Below are 19,859 nucleotides of genomic sequence, written 5' to 3' on the forward strand. Positions count from 1 at the left end.
TTTTTCACATATAAATAAAAGAAAAAACACTTTAAAATTGTTTGCCAGCCCACAAAAAGTAAAGTAAATAAAATTTCTCTACAGAAAAAGTGTTTTTAGGTTACATTAAACAACTTTTTAACTGACAGGAAAAAAGAGTGCTCATTTTCAAAAGTAAAATACAGTCTCTTGACAATCTTTTAACACAAACTCTTAGCTTTAAAACATCCTTCTTGAACAGGAACATATTATAAAATAAAATAATTGTTTAAAATGTAAGCCACCCCCCCCCCCCAAATGGAACTTATCTGCCAGCAAAGGAATAGCACAAGCTGACCGTCGATTCTCAAAAGCCTCAGAGGAGTGAACTCTTCAGTGGCAGGAAAGCTCTGAAGGGCTTGATATACAAATGTGTCTTTTTAGTCAGTTCAGCTCAAGTTGATTTGGATACATGGAAGCTTTGGAAGCTGCCTGGATGTTATACACTATGCAGGATAAAACCCATATAACTAGGGCTACTACAGCAGTGATCAATATGATGAACATAACATGTTTCTTTAAATTCCAATCAAAAATAAAAAAGGATAAAGAAGAAATAAAATCAGAGCGAAAATCATACAAGTACAAGTAAAGAGGTCATACTGTGAAGACAGACTGTAGAAATGTTTGGGGGGGGGGGGTATTAGGCCTATAAGTAGTAATGTGGCCAAGAATGTTGAATACTTTTAAAAATAAATAAATGCCTTCATTTGCATAGTGCAGTTTGGTAACCTGCATACACCAGATACTGAGGCAGTATTGGGCATATGTTCTACATCCACAAAGCTCTAATTAATAGCATTTGTGTGTGCCTATGTTAGCATTATCATTTTAATCTTAGTTTCAGTATAGACTAAATACTCAGTCTCTTCTTAGTTAGGGCAGTTTCTTCATCCTCTATACAGGGAAATACCCTTTTCATGAGACTTGGCAGTGCTCAGTCACTGATGGCCATTAATGCCTTAAGGACACTGGCAGGTGACCACCATTAGAGAAGTATAACACACATGACCTGAAGAAAATTATGCTCTTGAACGTATTTGTATTGTTCTGTTAAATCTAGTTTGTCTGTCCTCTCTGCTCACTGCACTTCCTTCACTGCACTCCCCAGCCAAATCAGACATCGCCTTGGAATGGCCCAGATGGCACATGAACCACCACTGTCTGCAGTGCCAGTAGTATTACCTAGGGGTGCCTACTTTATCTTTCCTGCACTGAAGACATTTGTGAGTAGCACTATACTGCAGTGATACCAAAACTCCTTCACAGCTTCTGGTTATTCAGTCTGATTCCTAGCTGGGTTGCTTTCAGTGCAGAGAATGCATGTGTCTTCTTTGTAGTCAAATAGGTTTTGCTGGGTACTTCAATTTCTTTGCAAATCCTCAAAGCAATTCAGTGGAGGACTGGTGACCTTGCAAGCTTCCCACACCTGTGTCTGCTTGTGTAAACACATACATCCATGTCTGTGTATGTGTCGGTGTGTGGGTATGTTGTAATAGACAAACATCTATGAAGTTCTGTTAAAAGTTGTGTCCAAACTGTAATGGATGGGAAACTATTTTAATCCTTGTGTGTATTTATTCAGCAAGCAGGATAAATCTCTCTCCTGCAGTGACACACAATCAGAGAATGAATGAATAGTTTGGTCAGAAGCAGTATCCAATCTCTGCCTACACTAATCCATCTTTATGTGTTTAATCACCTACCAGGATAAACATCTCATCTGCACAAACATGCAGCTATGGTTCTGAATGACCTGTGTGTAAGCACCGTCAACTTCAAGGGAACTGTAGTCTCTAAGGATTCCCTACCATGTTACAGAACATTTTACGGTGCAACACACTGAGACATTAATACTTTGTTGTTCATCAAGAAAAGGAGTTATGTATCTTTATCAGTTTGGGATGACAAATGGATGGAAGAAAAAGGAAGAAATGCCATCTTTTATGGAAATTATTTGTCTCTGCAGCATGAGGAGCACACAGTTTTCTGCAGAGACAGAATTCTCAGTAACCTGTTACTTGTAACATTTTGATTTGTATTTTATGAACTTTGAAATCTTTTATTCAGAATCTTGGTTACTTAAAAAGAAAATGGAACTGTGGATGTTTAAAGAAAGCAGGGCATTAATTTGCAGATGTACAGTGATGCTAAGAACAACATTGTGTAAAAGGTTAACTGTTACGGCAGAATGATGCTATAAACTTGCTGACACCAGACCAATTAATCTGTACCCAATGACACATATGAAATAACTCACATAACTACAATTTATGCTTTCTAGACATCTGTCATTACAGCAGCAGTTTTGGGGCTCTCTGCTAACCTATTAAATTAATTCAGAAAGCACAACAGATGCCTTTGATCAAAATACTGATTTAAGACATTTTTGTCTTACAATGTGTTTTTAAGTCAGATAAAGGCAATATTTAACTATGTCTACATACTTAATGAAATAAAGACATTTATTGTCTATGGAAATGTGTTTCAGTTTACCGAAGCTAAATGTAAATTGTTTTATATATTCTTAATACATACAGCTTGGGTGACTGATAGTCAGAAAAACATCCAGAGAAAATACAGATGTTATACTGCTCACCAACTTACTCCAAGTTCCCAAAATGGTTAAAAAGAAAATGAGGTAATTCAGCCTTAACGCTTGTGAAGTTATTTCAATGCAAGATCAATAGAAAATCAATATACCATGATAAAGCAAAGCAGTACTCTCTGATTTGAGACTACAGGATGCATCTCCAATAAAAACAGTTTATATGGAATATGTTAATGGTTACTGGAGAGTGACAGAGGAATTCTAGATGCTATATTTTAATTGGGAATCTGTCTATCACACCCAACATATAAAACCATTTTTAAAACTGATACATATTCAGTCAAGAACAACATACCTATAGGTGTGGTTTCACTGCTCTTATATTTTTAGAAAAAAAAACATAATAATTTATATCCATTTCATTTGCTTTCTTGCAAAATATTATTTATTAAATCATGTTTTGGCAAACTGTAGAAATACTGTATTTAATATACTTTTTGATGTAACATTGCCAAGGGTGTGCTTGCAAATGACTGTATTGATGTGGTGTAATGCATAATCTGGCTTCAAGACAGAAGTATCAATCAAGAGTGATTGATACTTATTGCAAAAATTAGTACATGAACTGGCAGAGGAAATGTGGAATTTCACTCAATACATTTTTGCAAGGAGGGCCCCTTCACCTTCTAGGCCAGGGGACTGTGACCCCCCCCCCCCCTCACATCATTGTTAAGATAATATTACAACTCTAACATAATTCTATCTTAGAGAAAAGTTTTCTGAAAGGTGTCAGTCTTGGTTTTAAACCAAAACTAGCTGCACTTCTTTAATAATATAAATGACTCATTATGTTATGAAGCATACAAAGATTATTTAAATTGCACACAAAAATATTTACTCTTGATTAGTCCTGAATACAAACTTCAGTGGAATATTTGGTTGTTAGGTCATTTGAAAGAATACCTTGTAGGCAGAGGCTCAGCATGTCTCAACTTGTCTTTTCAACATCCATCCCCAAGATGCAAAACATCTTGCAATGTTCCCATGGCTCATCTACAGGAATAATTCAGTTTAAAAAAAAAAAAAACTGAAGTTCTATTTTCATGAGAAGAAATTCGGGAATTATACCCATGGCAATGCAATTTTCTGTCAATATGGTGACTTCACTATAATTTTCTTCTGCATTAGTATATATATATATATATATATATATATATATATATATATATATATATATATGTGTGTGTTGAAACAGAGCCTAGGCACAGAAATAAACTGACAATTATATGAGCAGAACTACATCTTGTGGTGAATTATGTGAAAATCCCATGTTTTCAATTTTCAGACAGTCCACCTACAGGATTTACAGGTCATTTTCCCTTAAAAATGGAAAATCATTGTCCCTGTTCATCTGTATCTGAGAAATGTGTCATTCAATTGACAGTCCTTTCAACAAATGCCAAGAGATTAAAGAAATCCGGGGAAAACTTTCAAGAACAGTGGAGTTTTATTTTCTCTCCAGCTGTGTGATCTTGGAGTTGGTATATTTAAGTTCAGTGGTGTGGGGGTGCCCCCATATGGTGGTGCAGGGGGCTCGGTCCCCTATAAAAAAACTTACCTCTGCGATTTGTCAAATGTTAAATAATTTTTCTGACCGATCAGCACTTGGTGAAAGATTTGTTGATCAGTTGACAAGAACACAAGAATTACTTACTCATGTATCTGACAATTAATTTCTTGTCTTCATATCCTTAAAGCTAGGCACCTTTTTTGAAAAACCTGAAATTATGTAGGACAGTCTTCACCCTCAACCAACAGAAAAATTTCATTTTCACTTCATCATTATCAAGATTCAGCTGCATTTTAGATAATAATGTCCACATATTAAACCTTAATCTTTCAGACATTTCTTTACATTATCACTTAATATAAAATGCAGTTCATTTTAAGTTGCAACATTATGTAATACAGCTGACAGATTCTCTAACAGAAACAAAGCAATGAATACAAGTTGTAGTTGAACAATATTAGCAGATGCTCAGAAGGTGGTACCATTCAACTTGTAAATGCCAGAGCTAATTAAGCAGTACAATTCCAGAGCAACAGTACCCAGCTGCCAGTTCTTCTTTTATGCAATTGACCAAAATAATTAAGGGAAAGGAAAATCTTCCAAAACCTAAAGTCTAGACTCCATTTTAATACTTGTATTAGACAGGACCCCTGTAAAGTTGATGTCACTTGTGAAACTCAATTGTAGCTGCATAAAAACATTAAACATAAGCCAGTCAGACATGTCTTTGGTATGCAATCAAAATTAAAATGGTGTTTTGCTTAGCACTGCAGTCTGCAAGTCAAAGGAATAGATGAGAATTTTTGCTACAATGTCCACTGGTACTAAAAGGTATAAGTTTAGATTCATGATGGTTCTTCCCTAGTAGTGAGGATGTCTCTTTGAAGATGGACAGTTCCACTCCAGACAATCACAAATAATGGATCCAGTATAAAAGTTAAATAAGCCCTAGTAGTATTATGTAGTCCTCTGCAGACATGGAATGTCCTTTGGTAGTTTGGTCTCATATTGTGCTGACATACAGGCAAGTAACATGCACATGTGACACACATGCATATTCACATACATATATCCTCGTACACACATATGTCTGAATGCATACACAAAACACACACACACACACACACACACACACACATACACACACACACACACACACACACACACACACACACACACACACACACACAAATATACACATAAGCACAACTGTGTGCACATTAAGAACAATACATATTCACATACATACATGTTTGCATATTTCTACAGGCATACACACAAGTATGTGCTCACACAAAAAAGAGAAACACTGACAAAGACACAAGTACAGTAGCACAATTCAGGTGCACTTCTCTTCAGTCTCATTTGCTGCTCCATGCACAAAACCCTTGTTTCCCAGCCCAAACAAGTCCCTTCCAATATGTATACATGCTCAATTGTATATAGTCATCTTCACAACTATTATATATATATATATATATATATATATATATATATATATATATATATATATATATATTTATCTCCCTCATTCATAACATATGCATATCACCTTCTCCATGCCTGATTGCTGTACAAGATATATACCCCCTAGAAAACACTGCATGTCTCTGATGCTCTGAACTCTTCATTTACAAAACAAGGGCAGGTGCAATCAAATGAGTCATACAGCCTGCTGTTTATGAAGCTTATTAGCATATTGCTAGAGCTCTGTAGGGAGTGTGCAGATAACAAAAGCTGATTATACATGTTCAGCACTAGCAGTGGGCTTTACATGGAGCACAGGATGGGGAATAGGAAAGGGGTGAGGGGTACGTTTAATATCCAATGTCAGTGCTGTGGTAAGTATGTGACCCATAAATGTCTTGTGTACATGCCAGGAACAAGCATCCAAAAAAATTACAATTGTATAATGCAGAAATCATCTGAACCATTGGTATGGTAGTTTTTTGTGTAATACATACCAGGTCACTCTGCCAAAACTCCTGCCACCTGTATACATCTTAAAGTGAGGTTGTAGACACCAGAGGCAAGAACTTTAATCTTCTACAGTTCGGTAGATGGTAAACAGCTAATCTGAAACTGGGAACTTTCAAGGTTTATTCTTTTGGGCTGTAGCTGCCATAGTTTTCCTTACACAAAGCACCAAACATTCTGCACAACATATATTGCATTAGAGTAACCCAGGTCAGGTAGGTATGTTGGAATATCACTAACACACTTTCTCATTCTTTTCCTTCAAATTGATTTAGCCATTAAGAAAATGATTGTGAAATTTGCAAAGCCATCACAAATTATTAGGAAACAATGCTTTACACTTTTATGGGGCAGCTAAAGTATTGTCATTGTTTTAGTAGTAAAGGGGCTGTTGAGAGATGCATTGAGTGACATACCTCATAAATGAGTTATTATCCAGTTTAGGACAGGCACTGCTCCAACTTGGATCATTATACCTGATAAAGAGACAAACATCTGATGGAATTTAAAAACATGGTTCTGTGATAAACAGATTTATAAGTGCTATCCTGACATCATATAGGTCAGGTCCAAAATCCCTTTACTTAACTGCATTCTGACTAATCCCTCCTCAACTACTATCTATAAATGAAAACCTTGCTACATGTAGAAACTTTCATTGTTATTACTCTGATATATTAACTGATTTAGAAGATTGATTACATGTATCTTACCTACTGGAATGTACTACAGAAAGGATGATAACCTGCACAGCCATGTACTACTAAAAATGTATGTGTTCTCCCTTAAAGTATTTCTAAATATTTCCTATATGTATTCCAGAAAATCTTGAATATACATGTATCTATTCTTGTACAAATGTCCATTTTGTAATATTTCACTGTATGTATCTATATAAATATGTCTGGAGCTTTTCTCCCCGTGCCTCTGCTGAAAATGGACCTATATCCAGTCAGACTTTCCCGGTTAACAAATGTAAAAAAATTAATAAATAAATAAACTTCTTTTCATTTACCTCAGCAGGTGAAGTGTCTGGGTTAAAAGAATGACTGCCTATCCCTCCCTTTTACAGCAGCAACTAATGCTGTATGTTCTGATTGTTAGTCTGTGCGCATCTACAGGTTATGTCCCTTACCTCTTTGATATCCTTATTCAGCTTATCAGAATGGATCTAGGACTGTTGAACGAAAGTTCAACAGTCCGAATCCAAAATCACCGAAGGCACTTTAACAAAAGCGCTTTTACCGAAAAAGCACTTTCGTTAAAGTCCGTCAAAAAAAAAAAAAAAAAGAAAAAACAACAAAAATGTGTTTATACAGGGGGGCTACTTCCCCCTGCACACCCCCCCACTTTAATATTCTCACTCCGAGATCACACTACAGTGCGGAAAAGGAAAGAATTCCCTTACCTGCACTGTAGTATGATCTCCACAACAATCATTCCCCCACGACTCCCTCTGGCTGCAGGCATACATATGCGTCATTTCCTACTTTTGCTCTGACAGGCCTTTCACCACTCTTCTTCTTTCAAACTTTTTTTTACATGGGATTGCTCTTGCTCTGTATCTCTCTCTCTCTCTGACATTTGAATATCCATAGTTCACTTCATCTCCCCTTTTCCCATTCCCATGTTACTGTTTCTCTCTTCCTTTATAGCATCGGCCATTTTCTTATCCTATTTTTGACTATCTTATTGTTATTTAATTTGTTGTGTGTTGTAGGTATGTTCCTCATGTTGGGTAATCTTATTGTAGTATTTTAAGCACTAGTCTCACTAGTGTAGTAAATATGATATAGTTATTCCAGAAATCTGATGAATGTTGATACTAGCTTATTAGTCATCTGCATCTAGATTTGACTTATTTTCTGATAACTCCTCAATTCTGGGTGCTATGTTGCTTTACGTTCCTTGGGACCCAGAGCCTTTTGATGACACACCATGTGCACGGCATGGCTGTAGAACTGTAAGAGATGCTATTACATATACTGGTCATCCAGTATACACATGCTGGGAATGCATGTGCACATACAACAAGTACACCCCTGGTACTGTTCAGTTACAGGATGTGGTATAATATTTAGACACTGCATTCCCAGCTAGCTGTAGCCCATATTTATGTGTGTGCAAAATGTATCCTTGTCTATGAAGTGTATAGCTTTTCCTGTATGGCATTCTTTTTTTTTTTTCTGTGACTTAAATATTTAATGATGCAGCACTAAAAGCTTTACATTACAGCCAGAAAACACTGCTGTCACTTTCTGTTGTATCATTACTGCCAGAGATACTGCAGGGATAACAGTAAGATATACATTTTCAATAGGCTCTGAGGTAAGCAAGGTTTGTTACACCATCACTGATGGAGTCCATGGCTTCGTTGTGTGTGCGGCTGGTACACACGCATTGTTTGACTTGTGAACGTGGTAACTGGAGTAGTCAGTGAGCATGTGGATGGCATTATTAAGATTTATTATTTATTTATTTATTTATTCAAATTTGTTGAACTGGAAACTCCACTGGTCAGGAACCCATTTTCAGTGGAGGTGTGGGTAGAAAAGCTCCACTTACAGATACAAAAGTATCCATACAGAAATGTTATTTGAATAGTATACAAAAGTTCAAATGTTTAGTACAAACTAGATTAACCTATTGATATAATAACATGCAATCAAGTGACACAAAGATCATTCAGATAGCAGAATACTTAAAGATAGACATTTCTTTAAACTAAATTAGGAAGTTCTACAGCTAGGACTATGAGTAGTTAGTGAGATAAAGTAAAATTAGAGATTAAAAACTGATAAGGAGGGAGTTCTTAAGGTTCAATGAGAAATTAGCAAGATGTAATTTGAAGAAAGGAAGGAAAAAGTGGATGATTAACTTAGTTTATGGTGGCTTAGACATATGGTCAAAGGAAAAGATATGATTATTAATGTAGTGGCTTTTTAGTACAGATTTAAAGATTTTTATAGAGTCCAATTGAGTGATAGAGGAAGACACAGCATTCCATAATTTGGCAATGGTATAGGAATAAAGGCTTTGTCCAGCTTGTTTGTTGTGTTTAGATATACTTAAGAGCTGATTATTAGTGGACCGAAGATTCTGGGTTAGGTTATATGTTTGTAGTATAGTCTGAAGTAAAGGAAAATTGTCTGGGTTATAGATCAGTTTATGGGCGAGAGTTAGTTGGGTGTAATTTGGGTAATGGGGGATTTCAAACCAGTTCAGTTCTTTAATGTCCTAGCAGTGGTGTGTTAGATTTGGCATTTTATAGGTGAACTTTGCTATTTTATTGTAGCAAGATTGTAGTTTATTTATGAGTGATGTTTGAAGGTTAGTGAAGATATGGCTTCCTTAGAGGAAGGATGGGAGTAACAGGCTGTTTGCCAGTTTTATCTTGGTGAGCTCTTCCATATAGAGTTTATGTCTATAAAGTTTGGCAAGCTTAAAGTGATTTTTTTTTTATTTATTATATTGTGAATATGATCTCACTTACCTAACCACTGATTGTTTCTTCACAGTCTTGTCTTCTTCCATTCTTCTTGTTTCTACCCGCTCCGACCACCGTGCGGGCTCACTCCACTCCCCTCCCTACCCCCAATTCCCATCCACCCCAGGGGTCCTACTCTTATACTTTCTAACCACACCTCTTCCTCTTCCCATTAACCTCTACACATTTCCAATTGGCCGGATTTTCTCTTATCTCCCATCTCTTTACCACTCCACTCCATACTCACCACACCCTCCTATCCTTACACACTCTTAGCTTAAACACTTCCATATCTACATATATATCTAACAAATAGCTAATCCTTCCCAATGGCTAATCCAGCCATCCCTTCTCAGATTCTACTCTGCTTTACTCTTGTACCACTACCACTTTTAACCTTTGCCTATTTACTCTCCTCACATAAACACCCAATATATCCACACACTGACTACCCCAGTCAACAAACTAACTCTCAACCCTTACCACACCTACATAACCATGAAAACATAATATGCTCACCCAGCTATCTACTTCTTATGTATCATAGAACACTACATATTAAATATAATTCACTACATCTCAGGAAAGTGTTATTTCCATACAGCAAGTTCCCTAACCTAAGCTATCTAGGACAACTCCTCTCATTAAAGGACGGTGATATTCATCCTAACCCTGGCCCAACAGCAACCTCTATCTCTCTCCATAACCATAATCAATCAACCAATTACCCCCTTGCTAAACCATCTAACTCCATCCTACTAGCTCAGCTTAATATATGTAGTATTAACAACAAAGTAACTCAACTCCATGCTCTCTTAGAAGTGTACTCCTTTGACATTATCTGACTAACAGAAAAATGGCTAAAACCTGCCATCAAGGATAATGAAATTATCCCACCTGGATATAATATCCTAAGAACTGACAGAGTAGTTAAGAAAGGTAGTGGGGTTGCTATTCTATTTAAATCTGCCTTACAATTAACCACATACAACTGTAATCTACCTCTAAATTCCCATGTGGAGATTCTCATCTCTAAACTTGAACTTAACAATGCTAAATCAATCTACATTATCTGTATGCATCTGCCTCATGGAAATAACATAGCCACCATGGAAAATATCCTTTGCTGGCTATCCCAACACCTGCCTCAAGAAACCATAATCCTAGGTGATATAAATCTGGATTGAAATTCCTATTGTACCAGCCTTCCTACCACCCACATTAACCTACATGTTTTTTTCTCAAACCATTACCTCACCCACCAGAATAAATAAAGCTAACAAGAAAGCAAGCATACTAGACTGGATTCTTATAAACAATCATACTCACTGCTATAATTCTGGAACCCTTCCTGATGATATAAGTGACCACTCACTTACCTACTTTATCAGGCATAAAGCCAACACTCCCATTCTAACCTCTATCAGAAGTATTAGATCCAAAAAGAAATGTAACCCTGATTTATTCCAAATGGAACTAAGAGCATGCAATTGCGTTCCCTTAAAACACCTCCCTTTAGATGAAGCCATTAATTTCTTTAATTCTACCTTCCTTTCCATTCTCAATCACCACAATCCAACCAGATCTATTAGAATTAAGGCCAATTCTGCCCCATGGCTATCCAATGAAACCAAACATAAAATTCATCACAGAAATAAATATTGGGCCAAATGGAGAATGACTAAAAACCCTGTTGACCAACAAACCTTTAGACAACTTAGAAATGACACTAAGAAGGCCATACTTTCTGATAAAAAAAAAACTGCTACTTACAATTTCAACAACCTAATCACAATAACCCACAAAAATTCTGGGCTAGCATTAAGCAGTTACTCCATCCAGGTCAATCCACTACACCAAACCCTCAAAATGCAGACCAGAAAAACCCCACCCATACAGCTAATACATACAATACCTTCTTTACAGACGCTATCCAAACACTAGCTAGTCAACTATCACCTAATACCTTCACACTACCTTCTTACACATCAAGCCCACCCCTTCCTTTTCAGTTCAAACCTGTCCCAACCACACTTATTCAAAACCTTTTCAATAAACTGAAACCATGCTCTCCTTCTGCAGACCAACTGCCTTCTGAATTTCTACAGTTATCATCCAAGGCTATTGCCTACCCTATTTCCATACTGATCAAAAGAACTATAAGCGAAGGTCACATCCCCACCATATGGAAAGTCTCCCATGTTATCCCCCTGCATAAAGGTGGACACTCCACTGAGCTATCAAACTATCACCCTATTGCCCTACTCTCTCCTTTAGCTAAGATTATGGAGAAATGTATCTACAGGCAATTACTCCACCACTTAATTGAAAACAATTTACTTTCCAACTGTCAACATGGTTTCAGACCCTCACACAGCACTACCACTGCCCTTCTTTCCTTTACTGATTACATCAACAAACAACAAAACCTAAATAATCTTTCTTCTGCTCTATTTATCAACCTGCTTAAAGCATGTGACACGGTAAACCACCAGATTCTCAAAAGCATACTAAAATCTCTGTCATTAGACCTACTTTCCATAATTGGTTCCAATCCTACCTTGACAAATGACAGCAAGCAGTATTATGGCATAACACTCGATCCACCCATCTACCCATTACCTTAGGTGTCCCTCAGAGGTCCATACTAGGACCTCTCCTCTTCTCCATATTTATAAATGACCTTCATCTAGCTATCCCCCAAGCCACTTGCATACAATATGCTGATGACTCCACACTACTATGCTCAGCTACATCCTCCCAAGACCTTCACTCTCTCACCCAGAAGGTATTTAACATAGTTGAACAATGGTTCACTCAGCGTTGCCTTCTTTTGAACCTAAAGAAAACCAAACTCCTCCTCTTCACTCCTACTCAAAAGTCCTCTCCTCTTCATTTCTCTGTGACATCCACCAATGGTACTATAATATCTCCAGACTCTACCACTAAACTTCTAGGTGTCACCATCGACAACAATCTGAACTTTGACATCCATATCAACAATACTATAAAGACTGTCAACAAAAATTTGGCACTTTCTACAGGATTAAACCTTCCTTTCTCCTACTGCCAAAACTATTATAGCTCACACTCATTTGATCTCTACACTCCTTTATGCTTCTCCAGTTTTTACTAATCTAACCAAGACTATCTTCAGCAAATTGGAATTGTTCTATAATAACATTGCAAGATTTGCAACAGGAAACCCATTTAGAACCCACCATTGTATAAATCTAAATCAGCTAGGATGGTTAGAACTACAACACCTGATTAAATTTCACCAACTAACCATTGCCCACAACATTCTTTACAAACCTTCTAATACTCCTAGTTTATCTAGCCTTATCACCCCCTATAATAATCTGAAGTCTTTACGCTCATCAGACAAACTTCTTGTACACACCTCTAAATCTAATAACAGGGCTGGAGATTCTTTCTTCTCTAATACTGTAGGTAAATCCCGGAATCTTCTCCCTAATGACCTACTCCTCACTTACTTCCTTATCACTCTTCAAAAACAGACTTAAACTTTACCTCAAATCATACTGGCTATACCCCTGCACCAAACCGGACTAGTCATCTATCTCTTTAAACTTGACCTTGCCTATCCAGTGCTTACTATCCACTGCTACATCTTCCTTCTTATTATATTTTTCGCATGTCTCCCTATTTTACACCATTTTGCTCCTCTTTACATACCTTTTTTCAAGTTAATTCTTAGTAACATCACTACATAACTAACTTCCTTTCTCTACTATTGACTTTACCTGTACGATGTCCCTGTACCTTTCAATTTGCACTGTTTATGACTCTTGTCCTCTTTACACACCCTGTGCTAACCTCTATGCTTTACAACACATGTTACCATTGCTTGATTATTTTTATTATATTTTTATTATATTTGCTATTTTTTATTACAGTTTTTGCTTTTTGTTGTTTGTAATTGTATTTTATCATGTCTTGGAGCTTATCTCCCCGGGCCTCTACTGAAAATGGACATATATCCAGTTAGACTAGCCCGGTCAACAAATGTAAAATAAATAAATAAATAAAAATGCTCAAAGGACAGTTTGTCATCAGTTGTAATGCCTAGTAGTTTTTCTGTCTTCACTAATTCGATTTCAGTACTGTTTTGTGAATATATCTTAAAGTTGTGAGTTGGTGCTTTTGTTGAGAATAGCAGGAGCTTAGATTTTTTTCGGATTCAGTAAAACTTGTGCATTGTTAAGCCAGGCTTTGCTGAATGTAAATGCTTTTTGTGTTATCTTTAGGAGATCAGAAAAGTTGCTAGAAGATGAGATGATAGTAGAATCATCAGCATATTGGATGAGTGTACTTTGCTGGGATGCTGTATGGAGATTATTAATGAAAATATTGAAAAGAGGATGCCCAAGAATAGATCCTTCTGGAACTCCAGTATTATTGACCAAGTATTCAGATTGCTTATTTTGCCATCTAACAGATTGGTTTCTATTGTTTATGTAGCTGGAAAACCAAGCGATGGAATGTTGCGAGCATCCTAGTGTTTCAAGCTGTAGCAGTAGTTTAGGGTGCAATACTGTCTCGAAAGCCTTGGATAGGTCTAGTAAGATGACTGTAGTTGGCAGACCAGCATCAAGAGCTTTGTTCACAGTATTGGTAAATAAGAGTAAGGCTGTAGTGGTGCTGTGAGCTGGGCGAAAACTGTGTTAGGTGGGTGAAAGTAGGTTATTGTCAGAGAGATGCTTCAGCAATTGAGTGTGTATACAGTTTTCTAGGATTTTTGATAAAGGTGAAAGTATACAGATGGGCTGGTAGTCAATATTGGTGTTGCCACCTTTGTGCAAAGGAGTTATAATGGAGTTTTTCCAGAGTTGAGATACGTATGATTCTGAGATGGAGCAGTTAATAAGAATGCTGACAGGGTATGCTATAACATCAGCTGCAAGTTTTAGATGATGGAAGGCTGTCAGAGGAGGGGGGGGCATGGTCTCAGTTTAGTTAGAAGTTTAAGCACTAGAGAAGTGGGTACTGGTTGTATAGTGAAAATAGGAGTTGATGGGATAATATTAGAGTTTTCTTTGGAGGGGGAAGAATGAGAGCTCAGGTTATGTTGACTGAAATTTGAGTTAGTTTATAGGCTATTTGTGTTTTTATTAGTTTTTGGAGTGGATTCCTTCAAAAGTTTTTGAATGGTGTCAATAAAGTGAGAGCTGAACATTTGGGCAATCTCTTTTCAGTCTTTGTCAGGAGATGGTGTAGGGTTATATAGGGCTGTAGGGTCAAGAAGTGATAAAACAGATTTACAGAACTTTTAGGATTGCTTCTTTGGGTTGATAATTATGCAGATAAGTAGTGTTTTTTATCATTAATGACTAACTTTTGGCACTATTACAAAGTTACTTGTAGGTAGGTTCATTTTGTGGGTTTCTATTTTTTGCCCTTCTTCCCAGACTCAGTCTTTGGAAAGGAGGGATTGTTTTGTTAGCCCAGGGGCTTGGTTTTTCTTTGTACTTTGGGTGCAAATGGGGACTATACTGTTGAGCTTATCAAGAAAGACATTGTTGAAATATATTACAGCATGTTCCAGTGGTAGTGTTTTCATTGAGATCCAATTGTGGGCTTTTAGAGTATTTATGAGTACGTTTTGGCTGAAGTTTGTAAGGTTTCTAGATGTTCTTTATGCCTGTTCTAATTTTCTGCTGGTTACTATGCCCCTGCCACCATATTACAACACAAGGACAGCTGCTGGCCACATAGGCCTATGTTGGTTTGTAAACTGTACTGTCTTGTTTTCCACCCTCCTTTGTTTGCTTGCGGTAAACAGCATTTGGGTTGTACAGCACTGCACCACTTCTTTTGAGTGGGAATGCCTGTGTCTTTCTATTGCGGTTGCACACAAATGTCGTGTTTATTTTCTTGATGCACCAATCCCTTCTAGTGAGTGCAATATTTATTAATCCTACCCTCTGTTTCAACTTTTCATAAATATTTTTCATGGCGTGAATATATTAAAATGGCTCAATTCCAACAAATATAAATGATTTTACAATGGTTATCCACTGAATCTGATTGTGACAATCACACTAAAGGATAACACCATTAATACATTGCAATAATAACATTATACTCACTCAGTTTTAAGCTGCTATAACATATATCTGAATATTTTATTCTGAGTGAATTAAAACAGAAAATAAATTACTATATTAGGATGTTTAGCAGAGTGCCATTACTGGCATAAATATTTAATGCAACTGCTAACAAACACAATGCAAAGTGCTTATTTCTGATTTAAAACTGTGCTTCTTATCTACAGACTTTGGACATAGAAAACGATAATAACGTATTCAAATGACTGAAATCGTAAACTTACTTCATATGTGGCAGAGCATGGGACATTTTTATACACTCACTTTAACCTCAAAATACTACTAACCAGCTTCTGAGAGAATGGTAAAAACTTTGTCAAGTAATTTCAACTTGAAATGTTTCCTTTTAAAGAAATGTAATGTTGCGTTCATTTTGATTCATATGTTGGTAAAAGGTAGGTGACATGAGCAATCATAAATAGCCTGCCAATGTACCAAAAGAAGAATTCTCAGAAGGTTTACTTCCTTTCTTAACAAGGGCTACACTACTAGTCGCTGATGCAAACTTATGTGAATCCATCTAATCACCAAGACTTAACGTGAAGGATGATGAAGTGTGATACTGTTTAACAAGCAAGTAAAGTCTATCCCATAGGTAAGGAATTCGACTAATAAGCCTACCCCTTTCCCATCGAAGAAGTCTTATTTACATCATAATGACTGAGTGTTCCTAAAATTACTAGTGTTTCTGAGATATAAAAGATCTAATAAATAAGGTCTTTCACTGCTCATATAGGAGAAATAAAGAAGAAAAAAAGGGAAATAACTGTCAATCTATCCAAATAACTAATGGGATTCAGCCCTTTTTGAGTGTCGTGTTTAGGAAAAGTCTTTCAAGTTGGAACATGTCTCTGTGACATACAAACAAGTTGAAGCATTGTATTAAGTGATTAGCTAGCAAAAAATCCTTTCTTGTAACTTATACTTTAAGATCAAAGGGCAACTCATTGTCAATAACAGTACATAGTTGTCTCTGACAACTGTATTGACCTTAAACAGGGTTCCTGTAATGTGATAATCAGTGGGATACAATTGTTTCTCAAATGTGACAACACTATATGTTTTAATAAAGTTTCAGGCAAATGTCAAAGCAGCAGGTAGTGACGAGAGCCACCTCTTCTAGGTAAATATAAGTGTGTAGGGGAATCAGTAATGATACATACCTTGCAGTTATTTGCAGACCGTATCATGTACAGAGTTGACATCTGTCTTCTCAATACAGAAGTAGATTCCAAAGAGCAGGGGGGACCCAGCACAGAGCCTTGGAAACTCCAATAGTGACTAATCAACTCTCAGTAGGTGCATTTACAATTAGATAGGCAATTACCAATCCATCATGAAATATAGGGGTTAAAAACTGCCTACAAGGCGAACGATATTGAATACCTTAGACTCAGATTAGCAGCATGTGTGGTAGCAGGGCACATGAAAAGTGTTTAAAAAATGTTATACATTTTTCTTTTCTCTTTTTTCCTACTAGCAACACATTTGGACTGCAAAAGCTATATAACTTTGTGGTGTTTTTCTCTTGTAAATGCACTAAGGAGTGAAAGAATTGAAATGCATGAACCTCTTGAATCTCTCCTTGCTATCAGGTCCTAAACTGTACAGTCCGTTTCAAAGAAGCAGCTGATGAACAATGAAAAGAAAGCAGATATTAAAATGAAGATAATTAAGAGATGTATGCTGACATCCTCTGTGTTAGTGCTCTCTGTTGTCTATGGGCTGGTGGAATTAAGCCTCAGTTTTTTTCAGTTGGCAGAACTGTATTATTTACTTTTTTTTCTGTGGGAATGCCAAAACAATTAAGAAATTAGACAATGCAATGATCTAAGTCAAAATGAAATTATGTTATTTATTTTTTTACAGATCAGAACAGAAGGCTGACCTGAAATGTATATAAATGTTAGGGTCTGATCTTTGTTATGTCCCTTCATAAAATCATTTGCGCGTTGGTGGTATTGATAGTCCTTAGATGTTTTACTCCTCAATACAAATATGGCAGTGGGTTACACATAAAGTTGGCACCTCTATGTGTCAGTATTTCTAAAGGGAAACCCAGTATGTTGAAATTATCTAGCAAAGCATTTGTCACCTTCTCTGCTTCCATGACCTTTCTACCAAAGCATTTATATTTAATAACATCACTGGGTATTTACCTTCTACAAACATTTCTTGAGTGACAAAGTCAGCATACTCATCTCTTTAAAAAAATGCTTGAAGCTATAGGTTAATCATAAACTAACATTTTTTACAGAGAAGAAAGTATACTAGAAATAAAAGTTTAAAAAGGCATACAAAAATTGACATGTCCCATAATATTTTGCTCTGGATAAGAAGTGTAACTATGGAATTGAAAAAGGGGTGCAGCTTCTTCCAAGTTCAAGGTGCCAAGGGGTGCCACTGATAGATTCTGATCAGATGTTAGTACAATACAGGCATTCAATTTCAAAATGCCAGCACTGCATTTTGTAGTCAGTGCTGAAGTGCTACTGAAAGCAAGTACAACTACTTCTCGTGGTGCATATCTATCATGTGTAGAAAGACTTAATGCTCTGAAAAGAGGCTTAAAAAGTAGTTAAACCAGAAAAGCATGTCTTTCTGTAATCAACACATATCTTGCAGTATACTACTCCTGTTAAGTTTATTTTTAGTTTTCTTAGTTATTACTTTAAAAGTACTCGGTGTTAACGATTGTAATTAGGGACTGATGTTACTGAAGACTTGGATTTCTCAAACATTTTTAGTGATGGTATCCACTAAAAAATGTCTACCTGTCTCTTTCTCTCTCTCTCTGTTAAAGATGTCTTCCATGAAAGTTCCAAGTTTATTTTTTAAGTCATGTCAACTTAAGTCAAAGCGGTTGAACCATAGTATCCTGATAACAGTGAGTATCACACTTCTGTCATAATTTTGACAGAGGCATTAGTATTTTTGAGAATTTGAACAAACTTTAATTTGCTCTGGACTGAAATTAAGAGGATAGGAGCAATAACAGCTTGACAAATTTAGTGAATTAACACTACTGATGGAAAAAGATGATAAATGTAAGTGAATAATAATGTTTAAAAATTCATTAGAGGCTTAAGATTGTTTACCTTATTCTAACCAGTCAAAGGAAATAATGACAATTCTTTCAGAAGTATCTTTCTTAGCAGTCAGGTTGAATTATCCCTTAATGTATGACAGACCACTTGACATTTTTATGGAACTGCTGTTAGCTAAAATTTGTCTAAACAATTAGACACAACAGATGTGAGAGCAACTGAGCCCCTACAGACAGTAATGAAATGAGCTATGCAAAGCTTCTTTGAGCATAAATATGAGGCTGAGAAAATACACAATATTTCTGTTTTATCTAGCATATGCAGCAGATGGCAGTCGATGTCATGTCAGAAGTCTGTAGCGTTGCACTTAGCATTTTGTAGTATCTGCAAACAACACTTTTTACAACCAAGGTAGTCTAAATTATTGATATAATCTGGCTATTCTACAAACCAAAGAAATCAGAGAAAAGGGGACATCCATACCAATGAAAGGCACCTATTAACAAATAATACTCCATCACCTTGCCTTCTGCTCTATGATATCCCTTTAATGCATACTGGCAAAGCAATAAATACACAATCTATAGTTACAATTCAGAAAAAAAAACACTTTTCTGATGTCAATACAGTTCTGAACTTCACAGCGTACTTTTTTTTAAAGTTGTGCATTTCAGCATCATTTCCCTAATCTCCATCTTACACCAAAGAAAAGTCTGATGGTTATGAAAATGCCAAAAAAGTACATTTGATGAGATTCTCCAGGAAAAAAAAAAGCAGAATACCTTACAATAGACTTAAAAGTCAAATTAATATTCTTGATGGGTTATACTATTTCCACATACTTTAATACTGTCATTCTTAATACATCCTACTTGTCATTCTGAAATATGCATTTTTATATAATGACTCCTGGTAGGGGAGGTCTTGTTGGTCCTGAAATTAATGTGCTATACTGTTACTTTACAAAGCACCTAAGATATTCTTGATATATATTAACTGATAAACTCATTAAGCACAGGTGATTCTTTCTAGGGATGATCTAACAGCATTGTCTGGTTAAAGGAATCAAAATGGAATT

Source organism: Protopterus annectens, chromosome 6.part1, assembly GCF_019279795.1.
Source record: "Protopterus annectens isolate FY-2018-M chromosome 6.part1, PAN1.0, whole genome shotgun sequence".
NCBI lineage: Eukaryota > Metazoa > Chordata > Ceratodontiformes > Protopteridae > Protopterus > Protopterus annectens.